Source organism: Macrotis lagotis, chromosome 8 (genome assembly GCF_037893015.1).
Source record: "Macrotis lagotis isolate mMagLag1 chromosome 8, bilby.v1.9.chrom.fasta, whole genome shotgun sequence".
NCBI classification, from domain to species: Eukaryota; Metazoa; Chordata; class Mammalia; order Peramelemorphia; family Peramelidae; genus Macrotis; species Macrotis lagotis.
Window position 1 is genome coordinate 83,802,853 of NC_133665.1, and position 13,759 is coordinate 83,816,611.

Consider the following 13,759-nt stretch of genomic DNA (forward strand, 5'->3'; position numbering starts at 1 on the left):
CCACTGTGCAACCTAGCCCTGCTTTGTACCTCTGTTTTTAAAAGAATATCTGAATTGTATTAAATCAAGAGAAACAATTATGATGTGATAGATTAATTAGTAAAAAAAATCATGAGTTGAATCAACCATATCATTGAAAAGTAAGATTTTAATAAGTCATTAGGTTTATTTACAACATGTGCTAAAATTATAAAGGAAATATTAAATAGAATTAATACAATCTAAAATATGGTTGAAAAGAAAAGTTGTGTGGTCTAAGTAATGGGTTTGAAAGAATTGGAAAGAGAAATAATAAAGATGGAAAATATGAACAAAAATGAGAAGATAGGGTTTTTTGAACCTAAGAGAGGTATATTAAAATGAAAGATGGTTTAAACATATTGAGAAGGTATGAGCAAGTTTGACTTTGTTTAAGGAGAAAGATTAAGTATGAGCATTTTGTGGTTTGATTTAAAAATCATTATAAGAAAAGAGAGAACTAAGAATTGATAGGTAAGATATGAATTCCTTATCAGATTGTAGAATCCAGATTTGAACTAAATTAAAATGTACTCTTAAGTGTGATCATTGGGGTCCATTAAATCCTAGCACCAGACTGCTGTTTTTGCAATTTCTGATGATGGAGTGATTGGAAATAGTGGATCCCAAAATATGAAATATTTGGAATAAATGGCATTTTTGTGAAATATAATAATATAGTATAAAAATCATAAATTAAAATTCTTGGGATGCCATTTCAAATATAGATCCAGGTATATAATTCACTTTGAACACATTTTAAGTGAAATTCATCTCTCCTAATTTGATGTTTAAGACAAGTCAGAATTTGTTATGCTATTTGGCATTAAGACAAATTGGAAAAATGAAATTTGTTTAGTTTACTTCACATGATTGTCAAGTGCCTAACATACTGTTTGACACAGGGCAAACACTGTAAATGTTAATTGTAATTATTGTTTCCTTAATTAGGTATAATTGCTTTATACTCGATTGGTGAAATTTGCCATTTGAAGTAAAAGCTTTGAGGAGTGTAATTGATATCGTTTTGAACTTAAATTCAGGCATAGTTGTTTGATGGATCATTACTTCAGTAAAATCCACCACTCCAGAGTAATGCCACAAGTTACTGAGAGGTAATGAGATCCTGAACTATTTCAGGTGGAATTCTGAATCTGGGAAAAAGCCAAGAGAATGACTTTGAGTTAAATGAAGGTAGATCCCTTCTGGCTCAGTTTCCTCATTGTGTTCCTTTTGATCATATGCCCACCTGGCTATTCCTGAGTTTGGTTATGAGGCGGAATTGTTACTGCATGGCTGGTTGTCAACTGTGACTTTTACCTAAAGTAAAACAGAGCTAAGGATGTTTTATCCTGCTGTATGTGTTGTCATCAAAGACAAGTTTGATGTTGTTGTAATTATGTCCCAATTTTTTCTCTTTATTGTAAATTTCTTCAGTCTGAATAAATGGTGAGAGGACAAGGGTGCCTAAACAATATGACCTGCTACCATGCAATATTTCCCTATGTGTTGAAAAGACTGGCACTACCCGGTTAGGAAAATGCCACAAGATATATGACAGATACAGTGATCTAATTACCAACTGGCTCCAATCTTTACTGGAGTCATGGAGTATTATTTTAGACTCTATACTTCTCTGTCTTGCTTATCTCCTCCTTTGCTATTACTGTTTGTATTGTTTTTGTAGTTTATGCTTATAGATGGGACCATCAATTCTGTTTGTAGAAAAAACCCCAGTATGAGAACTGCCCCACAGAACTTGTGGAAGATATTCAGAAAGAATGTATGGGTGACTTTCAGGGGTATAATGTGGGGTTCCTATTGGTGAAATCCCATTAGTAGTATGGGACCCCTTTATTAGAAAGTCCCAAAATGCATTTTCTAGCAAAAGTCTTTAGCAGTAAAGATTATGAATAATGTGAATTTCCTAGGAAAAATTTCTACTAATGAAAGCCATAATAATAATTATAATTTGGAGTCCAAATCAATGAAAGTTATGAATAATATAAACCAAGAATAATGAAAGTCAAAATGAAAGCATACAAAAAGGAGGATGACCAGAGTATGAATACTCCAGGTTGTAACTTTGCAAATCTGATACTTTAGTCAAAATAGCACTGATATGACACCCAAGTATTTGATACTTAAGGCCAGTGCTGAGTTGAAGTTGGAAATATGAAATAATTCACACTAAGATATTCTTTAATTCTCTCTCTTTTTTTTTCTGATTTCTACAATTATTATGGGAGTTTGGGGGGTTCTTTGTGGGGATTCTAATATGTTGTTTAGTCACTACCCTATATTTTTCTGATTAGAGTATCCTACTTTGATTATTAAATTACTTATATAGTCAGTCTGGAGTTTTCTGGCCCCTTTCTTCATACTTAAACTGGACCCCTTGTTTTGAAGGGAGCCTTGAATATTACACTGTGGGGGATTTTCAGGCAAGACACCCCATTTGGGGTTTTCTTGGCAAAGATACTGGAGTGGTTTGTCAATTCCTTCTTTAGCCTCTTATGCCAGATTTTTAATTACCTTTCTATTTCTCTCTCTCTCTTTCAAAGTTCTCATTTATTTTCTAAATTTTTCCTTTAGTGCTCTCATTTAATTCACTAAAAAATCCAAATCTTTTGTTTCACCTCTTCTACTAATTGTGGTTGAATTTGTATTCAAGTCATTGAGTAGATATTTTAGAATTATTCTCTTTTTTTAGTTTTTGTCTTGAATATCCTTATTACTATTTTATCTTTTTATTTTGAAATTCTATGTTTGTGTGCTCATTTTTTTCCAGTTTATTTCCTAACTTTGAGCTTTAAAGTTTTTTTTGTTTTTTTTGTTTTTAGTTTTTTTTTGGGGGGGGGCAAGGCAATGGGGTTAAATGGCTTGCCCAAGGCCACACAGCTAGGTAATTATTAAGTGTCTGAGGCCAGATTTGAACTCAGGTACTCCTGACTCCAGGGCCGGTGCTCTATCCACTGTGCCACCTAACTACCCCTGAGCTTTAAGGTTTTGCACAATTCTGGAAGTAATATTTTCTACTACTGCTACTATTATCTTAGAGTATTGAGTATTGTGTTATTCCAGAATACCAAGGACATCACAAGTTGTAGATCTGCAAGTTTATGGTACTCCCAAAGTCTTCTCATTACTCTCCTAGCCTACAAATTCTTGACTTGAGTTTGAGTCTGAGCAATAGATCTATGGGGTTGCACTACTTTGAATTTTAGTTGAACTTAGCTGCTGTTGGTCAGAAAGAAAGCACTATTTGTTCAGGGTAACAGAATTGTAGGTTTCCCTTTTATCTGAGATGTCTACCTTGATTATTCCTCTGTTGTCTTCAGATTGGGCCATCAGTCAGAAGTGAGCCCACTCAGCTTTTGGGGTCAGAATCAAATAGGTATATCTTACTTCTTACCTTGCTCTTTGCTAGGTGTATTATCTAGAGCCTGTGAGCCCGCCTCAATCTGCATTTCCATTCTTAGTTATAGGTTCCTCATTAGTCCTCTCTGGATCTGTGATCTAGAACTAGATTGTTGAGTTGTTTTCTGTCAGGTCTAACGCTTCAACGCTTCAGGACTCCATTTGTAGTTTTCTTGGCCAAGAAACTGGAGTGGTTTTCTATATCCTTCTCTGGTTAATTTAAAGGTGAGGAATCCGAGGCAAGCAGGGCTAAGTGACTTGCCCAGATGCATACAGCTAGTAAGTGATGGAAGCCAGATTTGAAATCAGAAAGAGCCTTCCTGACTCCAGGTCTGGCACTCTGTCCATTCACTGCTCCATGTAGTTGCTCTGAGTTAGGAGATGAATGGTAAAGTTGACAGTTATAGAACCTGATATGGGACCTCTTTTTGTTCTGGTGCACCATCTGTTTTTTTCCCCCCACATCAAACTTCTAGTCTTTCATCTCCAGTGCCTGTCTCCAGTGTCCACTGACTTCTTACTCTTATCTTTGCTTTCCTGAGCTGAAAAAATGATTCACTGTGATTTTTTTTCTTGAATTTCAGTTTATTTTGTTTTCTGTTTGCAGGAATATGGCGGTGGAGCTCTCAGTACTTCTGGGAATCTTATTTTTATTCCTGGAGTTAAGTCTTAAAGGTACCAAGTAGTCCTAAGAAGTGGAGGTGCAGAGGCATGGGGCATGAGGGGTAGCTGGTATAAAGATATGGAGATGGAAGATGTTTTATATTGAAAACAACAATAACACCAGTGTAGTTGGATCATTGACTGTGTGAAGGGAAGGGATATGTCTTTAGGACAGAAAGGTACTTGAGGTTAAGTTATGAGGAACTTTAAATACCAAAAAAAGGAGTTGCTTTTATTAAAATCCCCAGATGCAATAGGGAACAGACAATAAGCATCTACATTCCCAGACCATAGCCATTCCAATTTCTTTATAGACTCCTAGGGGGCATACAGGGCAAATGCTCCCCTCCATCCAAGTTTAGACATGATCCTGGACTGAGTACCTATTTAGGACTTTTCATTTCCAAAGCTGCCTGAAGTCTATCCATTTCATACTGATGTCTACTTTCCTAGTCACTCCTGAAGATAGTATAACATTTACTTTCAGACTGCTGGTTTTCTACTTCCCAAGGACTATTCTTTCTTATCTAGTTATTGAGTGTATATATATATATATATATATATATATATATATATATATATATTCAATTGAATCTCTTTAATAGAGATTAAGCAAATCAGTAACTTTCCCTACCATAAGAAGGATCTTATATGCCTGGAAATCATTGTCCTGGCAAGGCAACTCTAGAGAAAAAAGTCTACATAATGTTTCTTTCACTTTTTTTTTAAGGTTTTTGCAAGGCAATGGGGTTAAGTGGCTTGCCCAAGGCCACACAGTTAGGTAATTATTAAGTGTATGAGACCGGATTTGAACCCAGGTACTCCTGACTCCAAGGCCCACTGCACCACCTAGCTGCCCCCTTCTTTCACTTTCAAACTTGGTGGACTCACCTATAGCTTTCTTATGATCTTTTCCAAAGGTAGATAGAGCAGAGGATAGAACACTGGACCTGCAGTAAGGAAAAGCTAAATTTAAATCCAGCTTGAGACAATTCCTAGTTGTGTGACCCAGGGCAAGATCCTTAACCTCTGTTTATCTCAGCTTCCTTAAATAGGGATAATAGTTCCTATCTGTCAGGGTTGTTGTGAAGATCAAGTAATAATATTTGTAAATCATACATGGAATAGCTTAATAAATCTTCTTTCCCTTCTGTGCCACAGGTGCTGTGCCACTTGACCTGCTGAGGGAAGCCCTGGCTGGTGAAGGTGGCTTGTGAGAAAGTTTACTTGAGAAACTCTGCAAGAACAGGCACCTAGGGAACTTAAATGTTTACTTAAGTAATTTGTGGAGGGATAAAGTATTAAAGTGAAATGGTCAGGGAAAGTTCTAAGGAAGAAGGTGACATTTGAAGCAAGCTTCCAAGGAATATATGAATATGAAAAAAAATTAGGAACAGTGAGGGAGCTGTAAAAAATGGAAGAATAGGATTTGGTCATGAAAGGTAAAATTTCATATTTTAAGATTCTGGAGAAGCCGTTCGTAGATTTCAGTGAGGTATTAAATATGACCTTAACTGGAGAATCCCAATCAGCCCTTTCTACTTTTAGATCGTCCTGTTTCCTGGCAAGTTTCTTTTATGTAACTTTAAACCTAATACATTTAGTTCAGAAGTATTTGTGTTGAGTCCTGGGCACAATATTTTAAGGAGGGTGAAATCAGTTTACTCCAACTCAGTTCGATTCAAGAAGCATTTATTAATTGCCTACTCTGTGTGAGCACCATGATGAGTGTTAGGAAAACAGATATGGAAAAGGACAGTCCTTATCCTTAAGGAGATACTATATTGCTGAGGAATAAACCATTTGACCAGGCAGGAATATATGCATGACAGTTCCTCTGTGGTTTTTTACCTTTACCTCATTGAAATCTATAAACTGCTTCTCCAGAACCTTAAAATATGAACTGAGGAATAAAACATTTAAACAGATAGGAATATATGCATGACAATTTGAAGTCTGAGAAACTTCAGGAAACTTTTTTTAGTTAAGAAATTATTTTTTGGGGGGAGTTAGGTTGTGCAGTGGATAGAGCACCGGCCCTGGAGTCAGGAGGACCTGGGTTCAAATCTGGCTTCAGACACTTGATAATGACCTAGCCGTGTAACCTTGAGCAAGCCACTTCACCCCATTGCCTAGCACAAAACTTAAAAAACATTTTTTTTCCAACTTCATGCAAAAGTAGTTTTCAAAATTCATCTATTTGCAAGCTAATGAGTTCCACATTTTTCTACCACCCTCCCTCTTTCCTCCTTTCTCCCCATGGCAGTGACCAAAAGGATAAAAGTTGTATAAGCACAATCATATTTAATATATTTCCATATTAGTCATGTTGTGAAAGAGGAGTTAGAATTAAGGGGAAAAAACCATGAGAAAGAAAGAAAGAAAACCCCAAAAGAAATTTTAAAAAGTGAACATAATATGATGTACATTGCATTGAGGCTCTGGAGTTATTTTTTTTTTAATTTGTTTGTTTTCTTTTCTGGATGTGGATGTCATTTTCCATAACAGGTCCCGCAGGATTGTCTTTAATCATGGTTCTGCTCATTTTACTCAGCATGGGTTCATCAGGCCTTTTTTTCTCTTTTTTTGCAAGGCAATGGGGTTCAGTGGCTTGCCCAAGGCCACACGGCTAGGTCATTATTAAGTGTCTGAGGCCGGATTTGAACCCAGGTCCTCCTGCCCCCAGGGCCCGTGCTCTATCCACTGCGCCTCCTGGCCGCCCTAATTCAGTTTTGGAGATTGTCGGGTGAGGGAAAGCGGCGGCGCCCTCCGGGTACAAGGGCGTGGGGCGCCTTGGCACAGGCGGGCACACGATGGCGGAGGAGGCCCACACGCGAGGTGTGAAGTGAGGCGGCGAGGCCTGGGCGGCAGCCCGCGTGCGCGGCTCGGCGGCACTTCCGCCTCTCGGGCCGCGGCCCAGAGGCGCGGGGGCAGGGGTGGGGCTAACGGGTCGAGGCGGGAAAAGGGCGGCGCACGCGCAGCCAGCGGCTCCCGGGCGGGGGGCGGGGGCTGCAGGAGGCCACTCGGCCGGAGAGCGGCGCCTCCGCGTCCCCGCCCCCTCGGCCGGTCGGCGCCGGCTCTCCCCAATTTGGGGGCGGGGCCGCGCGGGGCGGGGCGGGGCGGGGCGCGTGCCGGAGCCGGCCCCGCGGGGAGCGCGCCGCGGCCCGAGGGAACCGGGGCGGCTCAGCCGAGGCCCGGCCCGCCGAGCTGGCGGCGCCCGGAGGGGCCACCCGGGGCCCCGGGCCCGGGGCCACCGCCCCGCCCTGGGGGAAGAGCCCCGCGCGGGGAGCGGCCTCGGCCGGGCCGCAGCTGCTGGAGGAGGAGCTGAGGGGCGTCCGGGAGGAGCTGCGCCGCTGCCAGGTACTGGGGCCCGCCCCGCCCCGCCTCTCCTCTCCTCTCCCCTCCCCTCCTCTCCTCTCCTCTCCCCTCCCCTCCCCTCCCCTCCCCTCCCCTCCCCTCCCCTCCCCTCCCCTCCCCTCCCCTCCCCTCCCCTCCCTCTCTCCTTTTTTCTTCTTCTCTCCCCCTTTTCATCTCCCCTCCTTTTTTACCTTCCTCTCTTCTTTTTCTTCTTCCCCTCCCCTTCCTCTCCCTTCCCTCTCTCTCCCTTTTTCTTCTTCCCTCCCCTTTTTGTCTCCCCCTCCTTTTTATCATCTTCTTTTCTTTTTCTTCTTCCCTCCCCTTCCCTTCCCCTCTCTTCCTTCTCTCTCCCTTTTCTTCTTCTCTCCCCTTTTTATCTCCCCCTCCTTTTTTACCTTCCTCTCTTCTTTTTATTCTCCCCCTCCCCTTCCCCTCCCTTCCCTCTCTCTCTCTCCCTTTTTCTTCTTCTCTCCCCTTTTCATCTCTCCCTCCTTTTTATCATCTTCTCTTCTCTTTCTTCTTCCCTCCCCTTTTTGTCTCCCCCTCCTTTTTATCATCTTCTCTTCTTTTTCTTCTTCCCACCCCTTTTTGTCTCCCCCTCCTTTTTATCATCTCTTCTTTTTTCTTCTTCCCCTCCCCTTCCCCCTCTCCCTCTTCCCCTCCCCCTTCTTCTCTTCTTTTTCTTCCCCTCCCCCTCCCCTCCCCTCCCCTCCCCTCCCCCTCCCCCTCCCTTCCTTCCCTCTCTCCCTTTTTTTCTTCTTCTCTCCCCTTTTTTGTCTCCCCCTCCTTTTTTATCTTCCTCTCTTCTTTTTCTTCTTTCCCCTCCCCCTTTCCTCCCATCCCTTCCCTCCCCCCTTCACCCTGTCCTCTCCCCCTGGCCTTGCCTCACATCCCCCCTCCCCCCTTTTCCTCTTCCTCCTCCTCCTCCTCCTCCCCTGTCCTCAGCCTCTCCCCTTGCCTCACATTCCCCTGCCATCCCTCCCCTTGCCTCCTCCTTCCCTTCCCCTCTGTCCTCAGCTCCTAACCTGGCCTCCCTCCCCTCCCTCCCCTGGCCAGCCTCATCCTCTCCACCCAGCCAGGACTGGAGGAGGTCAAGTTCCCTGGTGCCTCCTTCTATGGACTTGAGAGTATGAAGGAACTTGCAGAGATGATTTTTTTCCAGCCACAGAGCGGGGAGTGGCTTTCCAAGATTGCCCAGTAGGCTTCCAGCTCAGGTCTTTGGACCACAAAGCCCAATTTGAAACTTTATTCTCAGCGATCCCAGACTCTTTCTTTATCTTTCAGTCCTTCCCCTTCTATCTTCTTATCCTCCAGTTCTTAGACTTGACCATGACGTGTGACATGTGATGTTCCCCTCTCCTTACACAGCAATTCAGGCTGATGATTGGATGCTTTTGGCAACCAAAATGCTAACTGGGGCCAGTGAACAGATCATGGAATTTCAGAGCTGGAGGTATGGGGTCTGAGAAATCACTCAGGCCTGAACTCTCAAATTCTCATTTTATAGATGAGGAAATGGGTTTGGAGAGTCATTGATTAAGACCTTGACAGGACCTCAGATGTCCTCTGATCCAGCTGCTCTCTGCCCTGCCTCCTTTTTTAACTGATGAGAAGACTGTAAAGATCCTACAGGTAGTACCATGGTATAGTTAAAGTTCAAACTCACCTCAAGTCCAAATCTGGCCCTTTTTTCACTTTACTTTGTTGTAGTATCTGTCAAAACTAGGACTTTAAGTGGGGTCCCTTGACTCCAAAATAAATCACTTCCTTGATCTGGCTTAATACCCTTTGTTTTGAAAATGAGAGAGTTGGAATGGCTTGATTATATGAAGAATACATAGCTAGGAGAGTAGTAAACCTGAATTTGAGCCCAGTTTATCAGTCAGCAAGCATTTATTAAGTGTCATCTAATGGATCTGGTAACAGGCTCAAAAGACAAAAAAGGAAAGTCATTGTTCTCAGAGAGTTTATCAGGAGAGACAACATACAACACTTGCCTACTAAATAAATGCAAATTAATCTGATTTTCATGAAAAATCCTTTCATCATTTTAACTATTCAAGGAATTTGATGGAAAAGAAAAAGAACCCTTTATTTTTCATTTCTGTGTAAGGAAATTAAGCCATAGTAGGACTAACTGGGCTATTTTGATTTCCACAGAGGTTAATGGAAAATTGATGCTACCTTTCCTCCTACCTGTTCCAACTACACCCTAGCTTTCTTTTACCACAGTTTCTAAACTACTTTGTGATGATTTTGAAATTGTAATGAATCTATGATCTGATCAAAACTAAAACAGGAAAGGGAATGAACCATTTACATGATACCTACTTAAGTGCTAGCTACTATGCCAAGCAATTTTACAAATATTGTCTCATTTGGTCCTCACAATAACCCTGTGAGATAGGTGCATTATTATTCCAATTTTACAGTGGAGGAAAATGAGTCACGCAGTAGTTAAGTGTCTACTTTACTCACTTAATAATGAGTGGCTGAGGTTGACTTTCAACTGTCTTCTGACTTCAGGCCAAACACTCTATCCATTGTACCACCAGTGGCCTCTTGAAAGTTCAGGGTGGTTACTCCAGTGAGAATACGGATTACAACCTACCATATTTTCTCCTTTCTGTTTGGCTCTCATCTTTGTGTGGGCCCTCCACTCTTGCTGCCCTGGGTTTTCCTTTTAAAAATTTTCTTGATATTGTGCATAGACTAGTAGAGAACGTGGAATTTTCATTGTTTGATCTTCACTCTTGTTATATGATCAACTCATTTTTTCCAGTAATATATTTATTTGAGAACATTTTTTATGTTGTATATCCTTCATAATTCTTCACTGATAAATGCGTTTCAGCTTAATAATTCCTGTTATGTGCTTTTCCATTTCAAGATGCCTCGGATATTGATGTCATCCTAGTGATAACTAGGGATCAGTGTGCAAGATATCTGTCTAAAAGAGGGAGTATTATTTAGAAAAAAAAATTCCTGGATTTTATTACTTAAAAAAAAAACTGAGGAAACAAATCATTGTCCCATTTACTTTCTTTCCTATCTCTGCAAAATTTTTGTAAAAATGACCTATATAAGTGATGAAGACTTTTTTAAAATTATTTTTTCATTTATGAAATAAAATAAGTTCCATAACATAGTACAATAAAAAGATGCTTGAATATGAAACTGCAAATTATTATGTACAATTTGCTATTCCTTTTAAATATGTAATAAATTTATCAAGTCAATTTCTTTTTTTCTTCCCTAATCCACTCTCAGATGGCTACCTTTAGACACAAATAGATATATATCTATATCTATATATAAATATTCTATCTATCTACATATATGTAAAACTATTCTATGAGTACTTCTGTTTATCATTTCTTTTGGATGTAGATAGTGTCTTTCTTCATATGTTCTTTAACTATAATTTAATATATATTATATTATAATATATTATTATAATATATTATTTTAATATGTCTTTAACTATAATTCTTTAAATTAACTATAATTTGGATATTATAATAGTTAAAATGACTTATTCCTTCAAAGTCATTCTTAAAACAATATTACTCTTACTGTATTCAATATTCTTTTGGATTTGCTCATTTCGTGTCTTTCTGTGTTTTTCTAAGATCAGTTCATCATTTCTTATAGCACAATAATATTTATCATAATCATATACCATAATTGTTCAACCATTCCCCTGTTGGTTGGGTGGGTATCACTACAATTTACAGTTCTTAGCGATCACAAAGAGAGATGCTATAAACATTTTAGAACTTATCCCCTAATCTTATTTAGGAATAGACCTAGTGTAAGATCAAAGGGATTAGGCATTTTAATAACTCTTTGGGCACAATTCCAGATCATTTTCTGGAATGGTTTGTTTAGTTCCCAATTCCACCAACAGTAAATTAGTGTCTCAATTTTTTCATTTCTCCAACATTTGTCACTTTACTCTTCAGTCATTTTAGCCAGTCTGATAGATATTTCAAGATTATTTTGCTCTTCTCTAATCAATAATGATTTAGAGCATTTTTTTGCATAACTTTAAATTGCTTTGATTTCTTCATTGAAAAATTTGCCTGTTCATATCCTTTGGTCACATAGGAATTTGACTTGTATTTTATATTTGGAAAAGTTCTATTTATATTTGAGATTTGAGACTTTTGTCTGAGCAACTATAAAATTTTCCCCCTTATTTTCTGCTTTCCTTCAGATTTTGGCTACATTTGTTTTATTTGTACAAGTCTCTTTTAAGTTTTTTGAAATTGAAGTTATCCATTTTATACCTAACTTTGCTCTATATCTCTTGTTTATAAATTGCTCACATATCTGTAAGTCTGATAAACAATATGTTCCATATTCTTCTGTTTTTCTTGTAATATCTCTTTATATCTAGGTCATGTATCCTTTTGAACTTATTTTGGTAAGTGGTGTAAGATATTGATGCATTTTCTGCCACAGTGCTTTCTGGTTCTCAACAATTTTTACCAACTAATGAATTCTTATTCCCAAATCTTAGGCATTTGTACTTGTTCAAAACAAGTTTATTATATTTATTTGCTACTGTAAATTGTATATCTATTCTGTTCCATTGATATACCTTTCTATTTCTTAGCCAATACCAGATAGTTTTCATAATTACTGTCTTATAACATAGTTTGAGATCTGATGCTGCTAAATCTCCTTCCTTTTAAAAATTTTTTGATAAAAGCTTAAGAACAAACAGTCTTCTGGAAACAATTTTCAACATCATGCTGCATCTTTTCATTGCCAGTTGACTGAAAGTTGTAAAGAATGGAGGATTCTGCTGTGCTTTTTGTTTGTTGAATATAGAAAAAGTCTTTTATTTTCAGGCTAAAACATCACTATAATATGTTTTCCATGCATATGTCAAAATCATACAAAATTCTTTGAAAGATTTAACAACAGAAATAGCTTTTTTTCTTAGGTGATGCAGTGGATAGAATACTCGACTTAAAGAGTTAGGGAGGGGGCGGCTAGGTGGTGCAGTGGATAAAGCACTGGCCCTGGAGTCAGGAGTACCTGGGTTCAAATCCAGTCTCAGACACTTAATAATTACCTAGTTGTGTGGCCTTGGGCAAGCCACTTAACCCCATTTGCCTTGCAAAAACCTAAAAAAAAAAAAGAGTTAGGGAAGACCTGAATTCAAATTAAACCTTATAGACTTACTAACTGTGTAACCTTAGGGCAAGCCACTTTACCTCTGCCTCAGTTTCCTCATCTGTGAAATGGGGATAGTGGATAGTATTTAGATCTCAGAGTTGATGTAAGGATCAGATGGGATTATATTTGAAATGAGCTTTGCTAACTTTAAAGCACTCAATAAATGCTTGTTATTATTTTTGTAATTTTTATTATTAGCATCAATCAAGGTATAAAATAGGGAAATATGCTTCCCAATGGTGTTTGCCATTATCATGGGAGGATGTTGTGGGGAGAGTCCAAATGAAAGAGGGATTCTTAATAAGATCTTCCAGTAGTTCTCCATTTGGATGGCATTTCATTGATTGTATAAAGCTGGGTAATATTGTAAATCTTCCTAAACAAAATCCATAAGCGCTTAAAAGAGTGTCTAGATAATTTTCATCAGGAAAGTCAATTGTACTAAGAATGCTTATTGTCCAAACTTTCATAATTCTGTTGAACAGGTAACACTTTAGATCTGTTTCATCAGTATACTTATCTTACATAGACTCTGCAGATGAACTGTGAACTGACCCCATTTTTAATAAGAGAAATTGCTTTGGATATTATTGCTTGAAATAAACTTTTTGAAATAAAGACCCCCATTTAAACTTTTTTACTTTTTAAATGTTTTTATTTTTATTTTGACATGACAAATAACAACTATTCAGAAAAATTCTTTTTTTTACAAAATTCATACTCAAATAAATTAAGTTATTAATGGTTTATAGGAATGTGTCCTTCAGTTTTGGAACTATTTGTCATATCTTCATATTAAATTTATTGGCATTGTTACAATCATTGATTATATTGTACTTTTGACTTTTTTCATCCCACATCACAGCAAAATATCTTTGTTTTTCTACATTCTTCATATTTCTTTTCCTTTTAGTTTTCTAATATTCTATTAATATACCATAAATTGTACAACCATCTCCCAATAACTGTGGCCTTCAATAGTTTTCTGATGATGTGGTCTGGGTATATCCCATACCTAGCCTCACTTGGTCATTATTTGGGCCATGATTGTTTCACAGTGAATGTAACTAGCTATTGTCTCTGTTTTGAGCAGAAACCATCAGGGTCTTCC

The 13,759-nt window shown here is 38.8% G+C and overlaps 1 protein-coding gene across 1 annotated transcript in view; it reads left to right on the plus strand.

Moving 5' to 3' along the window:
• The first annotated feature begins 7,288 nt into the window (after positions 1-7,288).
• Positions 7,289-13,759, plus strand: part of CNTLN (centlein) — a 585,894-nt gene continuing 579,423 nt past the window's right edge. The window contains exon 1 of the mRNA XM_074197564.1: positions 7,289-7,461. The gene's annotated coding sequence lies outside the window, so the exon portion shown is untranslated. The remainder of the gene's footprint in view (positions 7,462-13,759) is intronic.